Source organism: Aphis gossypii, chromosome 2 (genome assembly GCF_020184175.1).
Source record: "Aphis gossypii isolate Hap1 chromosome 2, ASM2018417v2, whole genome shotgun sequence".
NCBI classification, from domain to species: Eukaryota; Metazoa; Arthropoda; class Insecta; order Hemiptera; family Aphididae; genus Aphis; species Aphis gossypii.
In genome coordinates this window covers 80,708,433-80,731,084 of record NC_065531.1, presented here as the reverse complement: position 1 = coordinate 80,731,084, position 22,652 = coordinate 80,708,433, and the positions used below count along the sequence as shown (strand labels likewise).

Below are 22,652 nucleotides of genomic sequence, written 5' to 3'. Positions count from 1 at the left end.
TCGTTATTTTGCAACCTCGCGAGCGTCTCCTCCGCCCGCGTTGCGCATAATATTATGGTACGTCCGTCCTATATTATAACCACATCGTATAATATAACGTATATTATAATACAGTATACGCCTGAAATAATATAATACACATTATTATAATGAGCCCCGGTGGCGGCGCGGCCAAAGGGAGGAGGGTCCCCGCGGGTCCGGACCCCCTATATTAGTCGTGTTCTCGTGTAAAGCGATAGATCGTGTATTGGGTTTTTATTGAAAATTATAATATTATTGTTTAATCATATTTGACAATGACGACATCGATCGATTTTAGCGATATAATATTATATAATGTAACAATATAATCGTACTATATATAAGCTATTTAATGATCTCAGTGTAAGATTAAATGATTTTGAAATTGCAATTAAAATTCCTCGATTAGCTAACAGTCGAAAATACCGAGTGAATATCCCGGTAGAAGAATGTTTCGAACTTATAATTGATTTGTTCCTTTTTTCGATTCGTTTATTTAACAACTGTCTTGTGAATCATAAGAATATTATTTAGTGAATTCCATTCGAATTTTCAGTTCGAACACTGCACGATTAAGCTGCTAATTTAAATTAAATTAAAAACATAAAATAATTTTTCTTTCTATAATATTCCCTTTTTTATCTAACAACTATTTTTATTATACTCTCCTAAAACATGTTTGATAATTATCAGCTATTTAGATGTATTGTTCACTTTTTAATTATAATTTATTCCATTGTTTTATCGAACTTTGGCCTTTACTTCTACAAAATAAAATATAATATTGCAGCGTAGGATAAGTGCTTATATTATCTAGTACTTACATTTGAAATAAATTTTGTATCACGTTATTTGAAATTAAAAGCTTTGGTTTTTTTTTTGCATAAAACCTCAAAATCAAATTATCAAGAATACATCTCGAGATGCCCAAGATAAATGTTTGTTGAGATTTTTTTTTTTAAAGAGCATAGTAAAACTGATTCCTTTTCACGTATATATATTGTCTGTGTTATACGTTAGTAATGAAAAAATAAATTTTATTTTTACGATGCAGAAATATAAAATGGTTTTAATTATATATTTTTACGTTATTTTTTTCTATAATAATATTCTATTTTATATTGTTAATGGTATTTTAAATTGCAGTTTTCGTTTTAATTATACGTTTAAAAATTACAATCATTTTTTGTCATGTTTAACGTTTATAAGTGGAAGCCTTGGTTATATAAATGATATATAACCCCCTGTTGTGGTGCGTTGAGGGTATATTTGAGATTTAAAGGCAATTTAAATAACAATTATCATATAAAATGAACAACTTTCAGATTTTTTTTTTCATCGTCGGTCTTTTTTATTTTTCACTCTGTGTAATCTGAAGCACTGAAATTATTCTTTAGCAAACGTGTCGATGCACATAATTTCGTATCGAACAAATATTTATTTCATTTTCAATTTATCTGGCGTTAAAAAGTACTTATAGGTTTTCTGTATTGCCATCATACTCTTCTTATTATCCACTGCAAACTTGGGCATATTAATAAAAGATGTGTGTGTAAGATATTATCGATGTTTATTATGTGCATCGCTTTAGGGAAAGTATTCGGATTGCAGGAATCACGATGAAATCGTATAAACGCAAATCGTTTTGGGGGAAAAAAAATCATATTTTTTTCCTTTAAAAACGTCAACTTATTCTGTTACAATTACAATTTTAAACTAAATCGAAACACGTGGGATACATATATTTTTGATAGAATAAACGAAGAAATGGTGATATATTTTAACACTTACGAGTTCATATATTATGCGTAACACAATGACTCGCTAACCTTTTTTTCATAAATGTTTTTCTCGATTACGTCGCACTTTGGCCGCCCTTTGCGCGCCGTACGCGCGTTGAGCGATGCCTTTTTTTCTTTACTCGCGTTACATATTATTACGTTATTATCACCGTACTCTTATAATATGTTATTATAAATAGCGAGTATTGCAACACATGCGTCGTTTGATAATAATAATAATAATATTATTATGACGTAGGTATATATTATATTGTAGGCCATCGCCGTCGTTTCTGATCTTTTTTTTCCGCTGTACCTACCAGTGCGATGCGCGCGCAAACGTCTAAATCTAACCCACGCACGACCTTACGATATTATTATACGCATAATATAATACGTGTGTTTAATATTATATTTTCGTAATCATTGTGCACACACATGCCGTAGGTACCAAATGCGAATACGCGTTTGCGCGATTACCTACGCGTAAATAATGTCATTTTAATATATTATAATATGAACGACGGCGTTTTTCCGGTGCATTGCTGGGGTCGCCCGAAGCTGCGGATTATCGTGTGATGTATTACTGTAGTGTATAAGCATTCGCGTATATTATCGCCGGACGCTCGTTTTCCGGCCGATCGGAAGTCATTATGCGAATTTCATAAGACGTGATATTATGTAATAATATTGATTTGATTGCGCCGCAGAGACCTTTGGCGAAACGTTTCCGAGCGTAATACTGTATATCCCCCCATGGATATCGGGGCGTTCGCGTGTGGGTACTTATAGTGGTTCAAAATTTTCCGTGAACCGGAGAAGTGATGGTTATTTATATTATATTTATTCGAGCCCATGTGGCATTTGACGAGTTGGCGTACGGTTTATATAACGACAAAAATGTACACTGGATTTATGTGATTAGTATTAGTGCACATAATGTATAGTGTGTTATATGTGTGAGTACTTAGTGTATTGTGCGCACCGTCTCGAAAGCGCGTTTGTCAAATGATTATAATGATTTTTTCCCATTACTTATCATACTTACCGCGGTTTGTTTTGTCGTGCGTGATTTAATAATAATTTTCATTGATTTAGTTAGTCATTGGATTATTATTGTTTGTTTTAAAAGCGTAACGCGAATGCACTTCGAATGGCGTTTTCAACCTTTTCAAATGATTACATGTTTTTAGTTCTTAGATTTAGTGTAATACGTACCTATATAATTATATGGTTCATTAAATAAAATAATAGTGTTTCGGATTTGTTTGATGGTACTCGTACTCATTTAAGTTCCATATGAATTCCTTTGATCACACGAAATGCGAAATCTAGTCGGAACTCAAATTCATTCCACGCATATCCGTCGTATAGCGATTACGACAATTTTTCAATTCCTCTTCGTCTGTGCCGTCGTCGATAATGATGATATACCGCAGTTTCTTGAACATATCCCCAAAACACTTTGTCACATCATGGTGAAATATAAGATGACCCAGAGATCAGATGAAAAGCATCGGATGATTCGTTTGGGAGTACGATGTATGATAAAAAAAGGTCACATAAACATTTTTCGGACTTGACTTTTATCCGTAATAATCACATCGGTATGCGAGTCCTATCTTCTACAACTCACGCGGCCGATCAAATTTATGATAATTTTTTTTAGCTTACAAAAATGAACGGTTGATTTTTTATATTCGTTTGGTCCCATAAACGCTGGTTTATTACATTTGACGGCTTAAATATACATAATCCACCAGTAAAGTTTTGCGTATACCAACAAGACATACATTAGTCAGTTGGTATAAAATATAGGTATTTATATAGGCTTTTTAAAAAATTAACAGTTTTTTTATCTACACGATTTCTAATTCAAAGTACACATACAAAAAAATATTTGAAAAATAATAACGCACAATTGGAACTTTTTCTCCATATACATTATTCATATACGCACAAACAAACATATATTGTATATACTTGTATAGTATATACATACCAGCTATTACCTATATATGTAGTTATTATACGAAATGGTATATTATCGTGTGTCGACGCTCATTTGAACGGATATCGATAGAACGATAGAGAAACATCATGATATTATGTTAAATATAATATTTATTATGCTTGGACTTTCGATACGTATAAACTATCCACAAGGATATATGTGCAATTCAATCCGAATCGATACCGATAACAAAATGCAGTCCCGCATAATATGCGAAAGGTAACAGCGTTTTCCCTTTTTCGGAAAAACACAGTGACACGATTCGTTAATATTTAGTATTTTATACACGCAATATATAAACTCGCGGTTTTCAATCACTGAAATTTACAGAATTTCATAAGATTAATAAAACCAGTATCCGATGTTTTATCCTATCAACGTTTCCTCCGTTCGTATTGCGCAATAATTTTACCCTTTAAATCTTTGTTGGACACACACACTACACACACACACTACACACACACACACACACACTCATACACACAAACATACATTTACGCTTATGTAATATATGCAGCTGAAAAAGGGTTCGGATAATAGTATAATAACAATAAGGGATGTCGAAATATTTGTCTACCCGATATTATATCGAGCAATATAATATTTCATGTAACTTTCTGAAGTAATAATCCATGAACAATAATATAAACCAGTGGTTCTTAAGCTGCAGCACACTCCTTCATGGGGGTCCGTGACATTCATGTCATGCACGAGTTTTACCGGTGGTTCCGGCCTCGACACATAACGTAAGATATTTTGTAAAAAAGGGTATTCGATACCCCATCATCATTCTACAAAATTTAAGACCTGCTGATATAAGCTACACCTTAGTATAGCTAATGCTCATTCCATTTTTTTCATTTTTTTTCCATCTAAAGCGTCATAATCATATTTTGTTTTTTACGTTTATAGTTTTTTCGTCTTAATAATGTCGATAAGAAAAATAAAATATAAGTGTTTTCTTGTGTTGGTACCCAATGATTACTTGGCAGATTTTTATTTTGAAAACTCAGTAAAGTTGTCAAAAGCTGACTACATGAATAATCTGAAAATTCGACCAGGTCGGCAAATATAGATACCTGTTGGGCTACCCACCACTTGCGGCTGAATGCATATACGGTAACAGAATATTATTCGGTTTAAGTGCAATTCGGTTGTGGTGGAGTTATTTGCAAGTCGGGCATGCGTCGACATGAGTCGATCTGTAGCCTGTGTCGTGCCTGGTGTTTTTGTGCACATAAAAAGGTAGAGAAAAGACGCATCGTAATTAGCATAATATGTTATTTATGCATAATATACATGTATTTCGTTTTTAAGACGAGTGCGTTAGAATATAATACGTTCTATTACTCACAGCTATTTGTTATGGTGCGAGTATAATAGTGGTAGACATTTGCTCCTGAAAAACGTGTTGATGCTGTTCATCACGTCCATGGACAACGATCGCGACTATAGATATTATAATATGCGTAATGATTTATATTTAAATTTCGCGTCACGGATTATTGTCATTTGGCAGCGGCCGTGTTTTTCCCGGCCGGACATCATATTTTTTCCGCTTGGCAGCAGTGTATAATATGACCAGAGCGGTGGAAGTGTTTTTTCTTCTTCCTCCGCAAAAAAAAACTTCCGGTTCGTGTATATCATACAATTAAATATTTGACATGAATGAACAACGCGGCTTCCTGGAAGCTTTTGTGCGACAAAAATAAAAGATCTCGCACCCGGAAAAGAAGACGTGATATAAATGGCGTGATGTAGTCACTCGGCCTGTTTGCGTCCCCGACAGCAACGGGAATTTTCGTATTTTATCTTAGGTACCTCGAGGTCGTCCTTTGCAAGACCAACATCCATGACGGCTAATACGGTTAAAAGTCTAACTGCGCGGGCTGATAGTCCACTGACTTCTCTGTTTGTAGACACTCGGGTATTATGTCGTTGAGCCGTACGTTTATAAATGTTATGCAGATTGTACCTTCTGAAATATAATACGTCAACACTACGACATCACTAAATTAACACTATATCTGCTGCCAATGAACTGGTCAAAAAACGAATTGTTCAGAATTTTTTTTTCATTTCCATTATCCATATAATATACTTCTATAAAAAAAAAAAAAAAAAATGAAATTTATATTTTATTTGTCATAATGTATTTACGATTTAAAGGCCATAGGTTCTTTGGCTGTGCGTTACGTTTGAACTTTTGTCAAGTCTTGTGCGCTTTTTAAATATATGATATTTTATATGAAAATAAATCATATCGGTACACAGTATTTTTTTTTTAAATAAAATAAAACTACACTTATTACAACGTTATTACTTATTATCAAATAGTCGAATGAAGTCGAATACGTGATAGGTAATATCTGTAATTATAATTTTGGAATATAACTATTTCAAAATTGTTTATTCGTGAGTTCATGAGAAATAAACGGAAATTTCCAATTTCCGTGTAAATGATGGTAATAGATTGATAAAATGTAAATATTTCATCGTACAGTAGTGAAAAGTTTGAGAAGTCTGGTCTATGGTGTTCTCTGCCAAGTCCTGCGCATCATCTTGTTCCATTTCACACCGTAATCTGAAAATAATGCAACCCACCGTTCACTATTATACGATAGAATAATTTATTTAATAACGTAATATATAGGTAAAAAAACTCTAAAGGTGGTTTTTTATTTAGTTAAATAACCAAATAAATATAAATATAATAATATATCATTGCAAACTAGTTAAAGATTTATTATAATGTCTGTATAATACACATCGTTTAATTGTCACCTATTGATATTAGCCGACATCGCTGTAAAGGTTTTTACAGCAGATATTATACGTTTTAAGTAGTTTATTAAGTCACAGTCCGCCCCATGATTATATACTCGGTTTGTGAATTTTCAACAAACGATGCTCCACACGATGGTGTTGAGTGATATCAAGCTGTATTAATACAGATATATATATAGTTCCTACGTAATTTTATAATGTCTGCCAATAAGGACGAAGCTGTGCAAAGACTGTATAGTATTTACCCGATATGGGAAATATCATTTTTTGTGCCTATCTTCGGAGTCCGATTGATACAGACCGTCCTCTGACGAGCACAACAAAATAATCCAACTCCAAGACTTTTTTTTATCTTACTTGTCCAAATTAACAATAACTTAATTTTTAATTTTTTTTTCTTAGCCGATTGGAGTCGTATAGTAGTGGTAACCCGCTTCATCGCTCGTAATTTGTATTATATTTATCAGAAATTTGGTTTTGATTGATCGAATCGTTTGAAATTAGATATTTCGGTTCGGAGAACGAAATTAAAAATGTATGTTGTCATATACAGAACAGTGAAGAAGTTAAAAAAAAAATGATTGTTTTGCAATGACTAGAAGTTGTACGCGAAAGAAACGTTTTGCGAAATAACAAGACGTGTCTTACATTAAAACGGACTTCTTCGTATATAAATACGCAACTTATTGGAAACGCTTGCCTTGTACCTACAAGTTGTTACGTCTCGCGGCTGTACAGCATCCGACGAAGCGACTTTATATAAACTGTGTGCGCGCCATTTACGAATATACATCACATATAGACACGTAAACATATTTTTATATCGCTGTATCAGCGACATAATAGGTTAATGTGTCTGGGTAAACGGCCGCTCAGGAGAGGTGCCAAGAATTTCTATGCGAGGAAACGTTTATTTTATTTTTTTATCTTAATAAAATGGCAGTAAAAAAAAAATAAGTCGAGCTACTCGCGCGTACGACGAGGAGACTAGAATATTATAATCCGTGTACATTATTACAATTGTATGTAGGTACATCGTGTAGGTACTTAGAATATACGATTCCGTCAGCAGACGGACGTATAATATATTATACGCGTGCGGTATAATATGTATTATTTTGAGACTTGCGAGTTCGGTAAATTCTACAACTCGGCAGTAGGAAAAACGTAGTAAAAATTTGGCGAGACGAAAGTATATAGCTTGTTTTTGAAAATAAATATCATGTATTAATTATAAATGGCATTCGATTACACGCAGATAATTGAATACAGTTTGATAAAGTTCATTTTTTTTTTTTGCTTACAATTTTGTAATTAATAATTCTTCTGGGGGGCCTGCGAGTATCCAAAAAAAAAAACTATTCGTTATGTTATAAATGTATAATCCATGTTTACCAGGACCGAAAGAATAGGGATAAATAACTGGCCGACAAATAACATACACAGCGTACTACTTGCGTTTTGGTAAGTCGTGTGTGGATATGGCGCAAAAAGTGGTGGGTAATGAGAAATAATTTTTGACCTCCCCCCCATTTCATTTTGGTTCAGCGCTACTAGGAGTTATATATATATATAATTATAAACTAACTGAATATAATATATATATATATATATATCCTATATCCAATATTGTGACGATTCGGAGACGGATGTGAACGAGTCGGTCGCTCACGTCTTATAATTTAGATGCTTTGACACGAACATCCGAACGAGATCTTTGTTCTTCCGTTGTATGTGACGAACAATTGTTTGTTTTATTGTATTATATTATAATTATGTTTGCTTCTATACGTTTGATTGTTTAGCGCAGAAGAGTGTAAATACGGCAGTACAAACATAGTACACGCAATATTACTCTATGGACGGTTTATTAAGAAAACTGTTTTCATTAGATATTTTAAAACATCGTTAATTTCCATTTATTTCGTTAGATTACATATAATTGTAGTTTATCGCTCGTCGTTGACCAAACAATACGAAGTCGCGTTCGAAGGCGATTCGACGTAACTCTTGTAAATTATACACATGTAAACCTAAATTATACAGTGTCGGTTGTTTAAAAGACATTGATAAAATATCATAATATGTCACAGAGGTTTTAAATGTTATCGTTGTTGTTGTCATGAGTAAAAAATGTTCGTTTTTGTTTTAAAATCACTGAACGATTACAGAGGTGTAATTAATAATAATAATAATAAATTGTAGTCCCCGGGGTAATATCAAATAAGTGTTGGACACCATCTGTATATGTCACCAAAATTGTTTAATTGTTTAATTAGAAAAAACTAGTTTATTTAATTTATGCGATTTTAAATGTGCATATACGAGTACACACATAATGTCTTACAGTATACAGTCACACACTCATACTGATAAAATAAAGTTTAATGTATATTTGATTTATTTTGCGTTGTCTACATTTTTTTAGTTAACAATATAAAAATTAAATTCAGCCCATATACTATTATATGAAATATGATATATTTCGCACTTTTTTAGTTCCTAAAAGAGTAAGATGAGAATTTTCGAATAAAATTAAAATTTTTGTAAACACAAATTGTACTCGCGAAAATTGAAGGCTCTTCCAAATCCAGGGCATAGTGGCATAATCGTGTTTTGCATCTCCGTGGTTACGCCAATGGAATAACGATAGCTTCGGATAAGCTTTTTTTTCCAGCCGTCTTAAACCCACTGCTCTGGACTCGCAGTATCCAATTCTTTTTCTTTGTAAGCCGGCTAGAGCTACTCGCTAGACAAATAGTCCCATACTGACTTTCGGTTCTCCTTCCGTCATACTGTTAACGAAACGACCATCGGTAAAATAAAATGCGCGTTGTTTAAAATGCACTTCAGGACCGGCAGTATCCTGCAGAACCCGGATCGTGGGCTAACGCCGATTCATGAAAATTTATTGTCACTCATCTTGCAGCGTTCTCCTTATGGCCGCCGCTTCCGTATCTCATTCGATTTAGTTTTGACGTGGCTTTTGTCCTGATATCAGAGCCCGCGTTGAAGTGATCGTGTAAATTATAATGAAAAATCAATCGAGATGATGACATCTCAATGCAGTGCACGAGAGCAAAGAAAAATTGTTTTTGTCCCCAATGTACATGACTATAATTTTTTGTGAGTATTAATACTATCTAACTATTTAGTGTCCGGATTTAATAATCTTTCTAAATTTTGAAAACAACTTACAAAAATCATAAATTTGATATGTATTACGTAGATATCGGGGATAGCTATAAATATATTAAGAAGTATTAACTTATATATCTGTAAAAATGTGCAGACATTATATAGACCTTGATATCGATCGAGTTGTGTCCATACACATTAAACTTTGTTTTTTATATACCTATAATAACGTACATAGTTTTAATAATTGTACTCGTTAATAATCGCCAGAAAGTATTCCTGATTTGGCTGTATAATATTTCTATTGAATGAGGTACTTGTGGAAAAAACAGTGCATACAGTGCATAGGTCAATATAGTTTATAATCTTCACGTATTTCCACCATACGCATGCAGTGTGATAATGTGCGTTATAAAGTATACGCGGTTGTACATAGTGCAGTGCAAACAAATATTTGAATAACCTAGTTCTACATAGGTACGCCTACTTATCAAATGTACTTCAGGAGAACGCATTATAGATGATTGTTTCGTTCATAAATATATAAAAACAGACACACACATATATATAATATAATATTGTAACGTGCATTCTCACATTTCGTGTTACTGCATATATATATTAAGGTTATTATTATTTTATCGTGCGAGTATGATCTATTTTGTAATGATTACGCGTAATATACTACGAGCTAGTTCAAGCCGTTTTGGAAAAAACTAAAATCGAAAAAAAATGCATAATACTATTTGGTGTACTGGAATGCAGTGGGAAACTTTGTCGGTCTACGGTATTTTGGCGTGGGCAACTCTGCGGCGCAAACCGCGAGTAATGTCAGCAGGTTTCGAAAAAAATCAAACCGAAGTCCAAGTCGTCTATTTACAGGTGAGAACGTCTACGTCTAGCTGACCTTTCGAATAGCGTACTGCATCATCTATAGTCACCCTGAACTTTTCGTTTGGCGGATTCGTGTGTCCGACTCGTCCATTATTGACGACTTGATAAAGGTAAACTTGGCCATTGGTGAAGTTTTAATTTCGTAGGAGTTTAATGTGAACAGGATGCTCGCCTAACCTACGTCGCCAGCAAAACGTCATGTAGGTACCTATTTACGCAAAACCAGATGCAAGAGCGAGGATAATTGAATTCCAACCATAAGGTAAGCGTGCGTATAAATCAATGTGGATGGGATGCACGTGTATACGAATTATAATACTGCACAGTGCCAAGAAAACGCGCCGCCGAAATTCGAAACTATTCGTATTACATGTATTATTAAGATAATAATATATTACTTTCCCGTGATAAATAATTCGGTCATTGCGGTCGGATAGATCGTCTGTGAACAATGTTCAAACAGGAAACGTTGTAATTGCGCATTGTAAAGCCCGTTGTCTTCGAATTCACCGAACTAATTGTTTTCGTTTATATATACATAATATATATAAATGCAGTCGACAGGACGTGGTGGCTTAAACGACCGTCGCCGTCGTTGTATCCGATTTCTATTGCAATAATGTGTAGTTGTTAATATAGTATACATAATACACAAATATTTGAAAACGTGACCTATAATAGTATTATTCATTAAACGGTTATAATAATCGAGTACCTACTCTTTACTGATGTACAACTAGTTGGTCGTTAAATTTCTTTGGCGTGAATGCAGAGCAGGTTTCCACAAAATTCTAATATAAATTGAAAAGAATCGAAAAGAACGGTAATATATGTTAAGGATTCGAAAAAAATAAAATGAAAGGTGTGCAGCCTAAAGGAGAATATATTTTTATGAAGAAAGGGAATAGCATTTTGACACTGAGTGGGCCTAATTTTTACGAGTGATATATTATGAACGCGCCTATCGCCATTAGCGTACGAGAAGAAAATATATAGGTATGTGGGAAAACTCTGCGCGTTGTTCTATGTACTCGATTAGGGTATAATGAATTTAATGAGTATCATTAATAATACACTACTGTGCAGTATAATATGTTCTATGCTAAAGATTTCAAATATACGTAAAGTATATAATGTCTTGTGTTTGTGTTGTATTGAAATTCTGAAATTTAAATTTTATTTAAATTAGGTCAATTTATATTGAGGAAAGTGTAGTGTGCGCCGTATTTACGTTTGGGGTTCATTTTCCGGAAGGTTATTGGATGGAGGGTCAGTGTAGCAGTAGTCAAAGGGTTTGAACGGTAATTATATGAAAATGATTTCAAAATAATTCGTATTGCAGGAGATGGCTGCATACGTAATGTAGTGTACCTATATAAACTGCTATATCCTAATATGGTATATATATATATATATAAAATGTCGTAACTTTGACGTCGTATTTTAAATTTAAATATTTTTTTTTTTAATTACTCGAATATTACATTTTAAGAGACAAACCGAGGGTGGCATTTATTGGGTCATTGGAGGCAAAGTCTTCTGTGGGCTGGTATAGGTCGACGGAGAAGAAGATAATATGATGAACGAAATGAACAGAGGACATGGCTCACTATAGTATAACTTCATATAGTATTAACTATACGATTATGCGAAATTACAAGCCATTACACACTCCACCGCAGTGCCACTATTATTCGTAGGCCGTTAAAAAATGTTTTATTTATCTGTGCCTGAACGTCGACAAAGTCTAGTTAATCACCTATAGCTACGATATCATAGACGAACAAGCGAGATGCAGTGAGAAAGTGAGGAAATCCATACGTCGAGACACCGGCACGTGTACTGCAGCTTATAGTAAAGTAAGATGTGGCAACAATAACGAAAACGGTAATATAATATCGAAACTCGTATTTATTTACGTCACGGGTTATAATTATTAAATATTTTATGATTTTTTATGAAATGCTCTTAAAAAGCTGCACAACTATGTAATAGTCGTAGTTGTTCTCATTTGGAAATACAACCGCGACCGGCCGACCAATTGAGAATTATGGCGCTCTACGACATCATATACGAACCAGACTTTCGAAACTACCGCGACACGTGTAAGCTACAACTGCGCTACATTGTGATATATAATTATATGGCGGTGGCGTGTTTGAGATGAGTTAATTTTGTGGGGTTGCAGGTAGGTGATTTTAATAACGTAGCGAACACATTAACATAAATAAAATACATACCCACACCGATGTAATGTACATCAGAATATTTATTATGCGTGCGCGCTAGGTGCAAATCAATAAGGGACTAATTTTGGAATATGCTTGAATAAAAAAGCATATATTATAATTTATACAGTTCACATATTGCATTAAATATATTCTTGTTTTGAGCGAAAATTCGAAAATGTAATGAGATAAAAACTTTTCGAAAAATGTTTCGATTAATTATTCTCACTTTCCGAGTTAGTGTTTTCCGTTATCACTGCACATCGTAACAATATTAAACCAGATCTCTATAGATTGTTGATTTTAGATAATATTTTTGTGTCATCAAGAGAAGACAGCTCATTTGATAATTGCGTTTAGACGATAAGCCCACTGCAAAATCGACAAATCGATATACCTAAATCGCTCCAACGGAATAACAGTAGTTATGCGAGTTTTTAACGACTCGAGTCGATAAATAGTGTTACGAATTCGAGACTTGATAACTCTACTCGAGGCGACATAAACGTGTAAAAAAATATCCTTTTTGTCGCATAAAGGGGGTGGAGATTTCCTTCCTCGCAAAATCACGAATTCTCACCGCAGCTGCCTACGCGGCGGTGCATATGCCCAACAGCATTAGACACACGACCCCAAAACCGACAACTATACGAACTATCCGTAATAATATGTGTACACATATTATATAAATTCAAAACGGTCGTGTCGAAACGGGACGCGTTGGCGGTGCCATCATCGATGAGACTCGGCGAATATCGCGTTAATCACGCGCGGCACGCCCTCCCCGCAGCGAGTCCCGCGACCCCCAGCTAGAAAACTATAAATCGAAAAACCCACCACCAAACAAACTCCATTATTTATAACCTGCATATAGGCGTTTGTGTTAAAAAACTTTTAACAAACGTCGCGCACATATAATATAACACGCATTTAGTCGCACGCACGAAGATTCGCCTATTTTAAATATCGTCGTCGTCGCAGTCGTGTCGTGCCGACATGTGGGTCGGAACTTTTTTCGCGTTGTGCGCCGCACACCATTGCACATACACACACACACACACACACACACGTTTATACGATATTAACGTTACTGTAAGGTTTTAGGCCCCTCGGAAATCGTAATGAGCTCTCTCTATCTCTCCGGCCCGCTCTGGCAATACGTCGCCTGTTTCCCGATAATCCGACGGCGGCGACGGCTTATTCGTCGCCGACGGTTGCGCTGACCCAGTTGGCTTTTTTCAATTAACACTCAATTGGACGTACAAATTGTTTGGACCTTGAGTGCGTGTGCTGCAGCGTTAACGTATATTAAAGTCGTATATGTATATTATACGTTATTATATACCTAAACGCGCCGCGCACACTGCTGCGAACGCTCTATCGACCGCTTATTTTTCGTCGCCGAGACTCGTGCGCGCGCATACGTTTACGACTTACAAATTATTATAATACAGCACGACGTGTGTGTGTGTGTGTATACTGTTCTTAGCACATAATATACATATATAGTGTAACTTTTTAGGCGGGGTAGTCGAATGGTACTTACGACCGAGTGTTATATGTATAATTGCGCGCATACTATACGCGTACCTGCAAAACGATGCATCGGACACGTTCACTCCCGTTTTAAATCCTTAAATATTATGCATTCGTCTGGATTATAATTTTCGAAATATTTAAGTAATATACTTAAATCTTGAATTCCGCGTAATCAAACGCGCGGCTTTTCCATATAATATGCAGCCATTTCGGGAGTGACCAGTGGCGAACTCTTGATTTGCAAAAGAACAATGTCTCTTCGTTTTTATACCGCGAGTTATTGTGCGTAACGATGATTTTTTCCAATAATATATTATTGAGGTCATGCACACATATAGCAGAATCTACATAAAACAAATGAAATATTGTAGTTTGTATAATATACGTATTTATGTTCGGACCGTACAGTTTACAAATAATTATAAAATATTATGATAACGTTGCGATCGCAGCGTGTATATATAAATAATGTATGGGGAGTTGGCAATAATGATTGATAAATAGGAATAATTTTGTTTTCGAAACCACAAATGTTGCTGCCCGACATTTCATCTTTCCGTGTAAATAATAGCTGGTATACCAATATTTAACGGTATAGGGTTCAAAATATTGTGTTTTTGAAGGCACCGCGTGATTCGTTTCGCGGTCAAAGGATCAAACAAAATCCGTGTGTGTGTGTAGAGCAAGCGAGTAAATAATAATACTATAAGCTCCTTGTTGATTCACTCGTATTTCTACAAAGCTTGAAAACGAATTGGTTAACTATTATAAATATTTACTACATCACTCGAGAATTCGAGTGCGCACTCGGGCGGGCTAACGTTATACGTTTTGGTTTGTGTATAGGTATATTATGTAGTATTTGATAATATTATGTTCAGTAGCAGTAATACGCGTCTGTAGATATAATATTATATTTATAAACGTTTCTACCACCGTTGTGTCGATTGAGAAGAGTACATATGTATATACGTAGGTAGTCACCACCCTACGAAATAATCAATGCTTACATAACCATTGATTTTTCCGATTATATATTCAGGTATCTACAACGCAGTTTACCTCTAATAAGAAATCGAGAATACGTTTTTTGTCATATACTACGCATTTAATATGAAGAAAAAAAATATAAAATATAGCGTTTTTATTGTTGTTGTTGTTGTTTGATATTATTATTTATTTAGTTGTCATACTTATATGTAACATTATAACACTGGTGACGGGTTTAATTATCGATCATTTTTGATTTAATTAATTTTTATGTTCGGGGAAAAAATATACATAATTTTAGTTAAAAAAGTAAGATTTAGAGGGAAATGGAAAGGAGACTTTTACGAGGCGAAAAAACGGAATCTAATTTTTGTAGGAAAATGGTCCCGTCTGTTGTGTTTCACCGTAGTTGGACCGAATATAGGCGGCAAAGTATTATGGATTTTATATAAGTTTGTCGATTATAGGTATATATATTATACGTTAAGATGAACAAGCGTGACATGCGCGTCGTTTATCTATTTGATTCTGTGCAAGTGTTGTATAGTTTTGAATATAGCTGAATACTTGTATATAAATAATATACTGCACATTATATTACATGTGCGCACACGAGAAAGCTATAACAGGTGAAAAATGAGAGGAAAATCAAATTATTTAACGAAAATCGTAATTTTTTTTTATCACTTCAAAAATTCGTTTAATTTATTTCTTCTGATAAATTTACAGACATTTTTATTGTTAGAACCGCCACATGCTCGAATAATGGATTTTGTTTGTATACGTAACCTCGTTTTTATAATGAATTAGTTGACAGTAAACTCTACAATACAACCAAATAGGTACCCAAGTTTAAAATGTACAACCTTTCTCTAAGAATATAATTGAATATTTTCTTCATTGTCGAAGACAACACTTTTTTGTTTTCCAATTATTTAACAAACGCATACACCACTTTTGACCTTCTACTAATTCTATGATTTGAGCCGATTTTATTAAAGTTATTGAAAGCTCTCTGTGTAGTCTTAAACTATTAATAATTCTTAAACGGTTGGCTTGGACTTAAAAGATTTTTATCAATATTAAAGGGTCCACATGAAAAAAAACCGAAAATATTCATGGTTACATAGATTATCTACGTAGTATTTGATTGATATTAATTTTTAACTCAATTCTAAGTAATTATGGAAAATTGTAGTTTTATTTTAAATGTTAACTTAGTGCATGCACATTAAATATGCAGAACATGCGATTTTGTATGTATTGAATATGACTTATGGTTTAAAATTTAAAAAATGTTTCCATTAATTATTGTTTTTCGTTTAAATCAAGCGTTCCTGAATATTATAAATTTATTTTAATAATATTACCGCAGATGTTTATAATTTTATAGTTTATTACCAAAAATAATTATAAGACCGAACAATTATTATAATTAATAATATCGATAGGGTTCTACGAATTTGTTCCTTAGATAATCGATGTTACGCACACATACATAGATAAAGTTATTATATTTCTTTATCCTTATTCTAGTATATACTTAACGCTGCGTTGTATTATACCTACCATTGTATTTGGTATATTTTTTTTATCTGTGATACAATCCTTTGAATTTAAGACCGCCGGCTGTGCACGATGGTTGACCGATAAAGTCGATGATGAATTCTGTCATAATAATAGTATTATACAGTTACCGCTACGTTTGTTTATAATCATATTTCGTAAAGATAGAGGCACCTCCCGCCATTATAGTATATATAGTTTGGTATTATACTTAGAGTCTTAAACGAGAACTCAGTCGAACGAGTCATAATACGAACAAACAATTTGAATATTTTTAGCAAAACGAATTACAATAGCTTTATTATGATAATAATAACTACACGATTTAACATGAATACATTTGTAAGATAATCGCATAAAGAACGTTTTGAAATTAATTTATGTTAATAACCGTAATTGTATATAGTTATATTAAAGACGTGATGTATATTTTTTTTATCTCTTATTAGGTAATGTGCACATAGAAATTTAAAACAATCGACTTTAATATTTACATTTATTTTTTGTCTTACACTAAATATAGTTATAAATTTATAATAATGTTATGGATATATAGGCCACTGCCACCGACGATAATAGAAAAATATATTGTCGATAAAAAGCTGTTATTCGCCGTTCACTTTGTGACTCTTCCGCTGTTTGTACGATCGGTGAGTCGTGATATCCTAAAATCGTATAAAAACCTAGCCATCTATCCCAACCTATATAAACTCGCGTTGTTTAATAATAATTATTATACATTTTTTCTGTATAAAAAAAATCCATCTTTTTGTGTATAATATCATTGTAAATCGCGTTCGGTCACGAAAGTGTATGTATAATATTGTATTTTTGTATAAAGTCTTATCAATCGATCGACGTGTTTTTAGTGCGTGGTCATATTTTTTTTCCCCCGAAAAACATAATAATTGTTCTAAACTCGTGTAAAATATAAGCTGCGGCGAGTACTTAGCTACTCATTGTCCCATACAATATTATAATACATGTATATAGGTATATGGTGTATGCGCTTATATATAATGGCGTGCGCAAACGAATTTCGTAGCTCTATTACGAAACGCTTCACTACCCTTTCGTGTATAATAATAAACCGATTCGGCTGCATTATAATGATAATAATAGTATACCACATACCTCTGTGTATATCGCTCTTCGCGGGTGGTGCGCTGGTGTACGGTGTACCTTGCGACATTCTACATTATATTATTATATAAACGTTCACATTACAAACCATAGAATGTTTTCGACGAAACAAAAGACTAGAAAGAGAATAAATTAAAATAATTAAAACAATCATATTATTATTATTATTATATTATTCTACGCATATCGTTTGGGATGACGAGAAGTTTATTATCATCGAACTGCAAAAATCAATTTATATATTGCAGCTTGAACAGCAGGGGATTTTATCGTGTTTTTATCTATTCTATTTGCAACCAGTCAAAATGAAATTTCGAATGCAAAAGTTCTAAGTAAGATTTTGGAGTAGACGGGCATATGTGGTGTATATGAGGACAAACACCCCTAAAAATCTCTCTAAGAAACCTCTAGCGTAATATATATATTATTATACATCGGGATGACCGTTAAATCTTTATGAAAATATTATCTGTTCGAATTTTTGTTTTATATAAGTGTATGCGCGTTTAATGACTTATTGTTCAATGTTTTACGATCACGAACATGATATTAGTTTTCTATACTGCACTTAACTAAGTTTCTAGCACGTCTACTGCAATATACTGCATTTATATGAATGAATATACCCTCAACATTTAATGTAAACAATATATATCTTTATTAATATTGAGATGTTAAACCTTCTTATTATCATTATGTTTATTGATCATACATAGTCGCTTTTAATTAAGTTATTATTATGTGGTAACGTTGTGTGGCAAATATCTGCTTAGTTTAATAAATGGTTATATATATAGGTTTATTATATAAGGTATCATACAGTACTACCGATGTTACTGTTAATAACTGTCAGCGAATAAACAATCCTGCAATTTTAACTTTGAAAAAATATACAGCTCGAAAATATATGATGCTCGTGGACTATATTATAGGTACCTAACCATGTATAATATCCCATTATTTTGATCATCCTTTACTTTCACGGGGTGAAGTATGAGCATTAAGCAGATATGTGAAAGTATGTTGTATATTATCCCAAAAGTGTTTGAAATTCTTTCCCATCTATTCACTCCGCTTGCAAGATCGGTCGTTTGACTACAGAAAAAAGTGTGCAGTACCGTGAGACTTATATACCTACCTATAATATAATATTGTACAGTGTACAGTGGTGTACCGTATATATTCCATGTTTAAGGTGAATGAAAAGCGCGTTTATTCAGATAAGTAATAACAGTGGAATGTTCGTAGGTTCTTACACTGGTATATTATGCCAATCGCATATCATTGTCCGGTCGATAACGCGCGTTTGTACGTACATTATATAATATATGAATAACGTATCAGTACATAATATTACTGCTGCGTACCAGCGTACCTACTTCTATGTATAATATTGTTTATAAAATAACGCATAATATATAATATCGGAACCATCATACACATAATCATTATACTATGATAATGTTGTATATAAACGATTTCTTGAGTCGCAGACGACACGTCACAATAACAATAATAACATCTCGATATTACAATAATAATGTATGTAGAACATTATAATTTATAACAACTGACTGTGGGTTGTTGCATCAGTGTCGAAGACGAAGGATATAAGAAGTTCCTATAGTATATTTAATATATTATAATATTATACTCATATTATACGTACGTATGTATGTGTATATGTATGATACACATTATACGGGATGTATCGATGCGTGTTTGTTCGGGTCGATAACTTTTTTTCAAACATAAATTTCTGGAGTTTTCAATGTATTACTACCGCGTTCAATGTGCCTACGTCATGCGAGAGTGTTGTGGAAATGTAATATTGTTTCGATGATTGTACAGCTGAAGAAAGAACAAAAGCGATTTGTTTTATTTTAAATTTGCTAAAATTCTATATTATATAAGTATGTCATACTGCAGGGAGTCCGATTTGCAGAATTGATAAAATACGTACATGCGAAAATGTTTTGAAACTATACTGATTTCCTGTTTTAATAGTGTATAGTATTTGTATAATAAAAGTATACAATAGAAATGGAAGTTGTAAGGTTTATATGCGGAATGCGGATGAGCGTGCAGAGATTTTAGATATTTATAAATATAGTGTACGGTCGATAAAAAACACAATTATATGAGACACTTTGCTATACATCTATATTCACAGCAGACTTCGGATACGTCACTATCGATGCATGAGCACATATAATTTTAATAGCAGAAACACTGAAAAATTGTCGGCTGCAAGCTTTTAAATTAACTACGTATCTGGAAAACCACTTACGGTACTCGGCATTATACACGATGATTTCTTCTGGGGACTTAAAATGTCCTTTTATTAAGATTTGGCACGACTACGGTACTTCAACAGTTATTCAAATATATTCACATATTCATATAAAATGAAAAATGAAAAATAGCAAACCGTGCGTTGGCATCGACTAATCAACTATCTGCTATTTGCACATCTCGTTAAAAAAATGTATTCAATTACCCACACCAATTTAAAAATGCTTTTTGTGCGACGGTGTAACGAAATGATACTTATAGTACGCAAGTCATAAACAATGTCAGACTAAGTGTTACACATAGAACCATAAAATACTATTCTTAATAAGTTGATGCATGTATAAAAACTATAGCAGCATACGAATATTGAACTTATACACTTTTTAGCGTTCGAACTTTATAAGAGCGTTTGTGTTATAAGTGTTACTCTGCTGTGCTTTAATATATAAATATAGATACGATTTGTGCCAGTGAACATTGTAGGTATGAGTTACGTATGCAACGGGAAACGGTAAAAATGCCAAGGAAATAAAATCAAAAAAAAAATTTTTTTGAAATAAATATATTTTCTTTGTCTTCATCGTGTAATTATTTATTATTTTAGTTGTATTATTATTGATTAACAATGTATACAGGACTTCAAGAAAAATGTCTGTCTCGAAACCAACCGTATTTATATTAGTGCGGATTAACGCAAACCGTCGTTCACACTGTAAAGTCGAGTTGATAAAAACCAGGCTCACTATAATATTATATTATTAGTACCTACTCATTGTTATAAAAACCGTCGATTTTTCGTGTACAAAGCACGGTCACCAATAATATACTCGGTTTAAATAAACGTTGAAGTTTTTACGATACGCCCGACGTTTGTATTCCGACGACGTTAATTTTTTCCTAGTATCAAGTGCAAGAGCAGCCGACAGTCGACGAAAACGGCCCTGACGCGAATATCGTATATTAAGTGAAGATTATAATTATTATCATCATCGCAGTCAACACGAGGAGAGGGGGCACACATACGAGTCCGTAAAGTGTGGGCTCGGAATGTGCCGTGCGCTGAAACCGATATAATATAATATTATTGTACGTACAATATAACATAGGCGCGGTCCGCCGCCGACATAATATTATCCGATCGTAATAAGCGACTGTATTTCGTCGGACGTCGGCAAATCGTACACGCCGACAACACTATTATAATATATTATTATCGTTATTATAATATATATACTCATAATTTATAGTCAGTGCAGTGTGCGCGTGACATTTTGGTTTCGGTTTTGGCGCAACAGTACCTACAATATATACTTCAAATAAATTACAACAACCGAATATTATAAGTAGTGGTGTATAAAGAAATTAATGTCGGAGGAGGTTAAAAAACAATGTATGATAATATTATAATATATAAAATCATAACAATCAAAACCAATGTCCATACCAACCATACATTTCAGGGGGGGGGGGGTTTGAACCCCTAAAACCCCCTTCTATATACGTCGCACTGATTATAAGGTGCACTTTACATTCGACAAATTTGATAATGAAAAAACTAATTTTTTAGATTACCAGTGTAGCGATAACTGTATATTGGTACTACGGTGAGGTGTGTGTGTGTGTGTATTTTTAAATTTTATTACCGGCGATGCACTTTTTCTATAGTATAGAGCAAAAACGAGCTGATCATCGACTTCGATAGAGGTTAGGCAGTGATTTGAATCTATAGACTGGCGTTTTTGGTATTATAGGTCAACACTGACAGTTTCCTGTAATTATTAGAATATAATCGGGAATGACGAGGTGAAAAAAACAAAGACAATCACTCGTTAAAATATTCTAATACGATTATTAAAATATAACCGTTTGGTCGTCTAGCTTATCGGTCAGCCGCAAAAAACCGGATAGAGTCTTCGCTCTGAATCGTTTAATAATAATAGTAGCAAAGTCGTTACCTATATTGCTACTTCTCCTCCGTTTTTTTTTCGTCTGCGGTTCATTAACAGTTTTGTTTTTTGTATAGGATTTATACATTTAGAGTCTCGACTCTTCAATAGACATTGTCGATATGACGTGTTGCTTAAAAACAAATTAAAATACTGCTCCGGGTGATCTGTTGGTCGTCGCATGCGTCCGACAAGCGTTTAATTACGCCACTGCAGATTTGTGATATTATTGTCGTGCGTGCGTGAGCGCGTATAAGGTTTGCGTGCTTGCGCGTGTGCCGAGTTGTTGTTGTTTTGGCATTCGTGGTAG

The 22,652-nt window shown here is 33.7% G+C and overlaps 1 long non-coding RNA gene across 2 annotated transcripts; it reads right to left on the bottom strand.

Moving 5' to 3' along the window:
- Positions 1 to 5,730: 5,730 nt before the first annotated feature.
- Positions 5,731 to 22,540, bottom strand: LOC126550235 (uncharacterized). 2 transcript variants are annotated; one of them, XR_007604275.1, is made up of 4 exons: positions 20,392 to 20,556; positions 19,771 to 19,952; positions 18,093 to 18,217; positions 5,731 to 6,400 (listed from the first exon to the last, which is right to left on the bottom strand). It is a non-coding gene; the product is annotated as an uncharacterized LOC126550235 (long non-coding RNA). The 2 variants fall into 2 exon arrangements; XR_007604274.1 differs by lacking the exons at positions 19,771 to 19,952; positions 20,392 to 20,556 and adding an exon at positions 22,352 to 22,540 and having other exon boundaries at positions 5,735 to 6,400.
- Between the last annotated feature and the right edge of the window lie 112 nt (positions 22,541 to 22,652).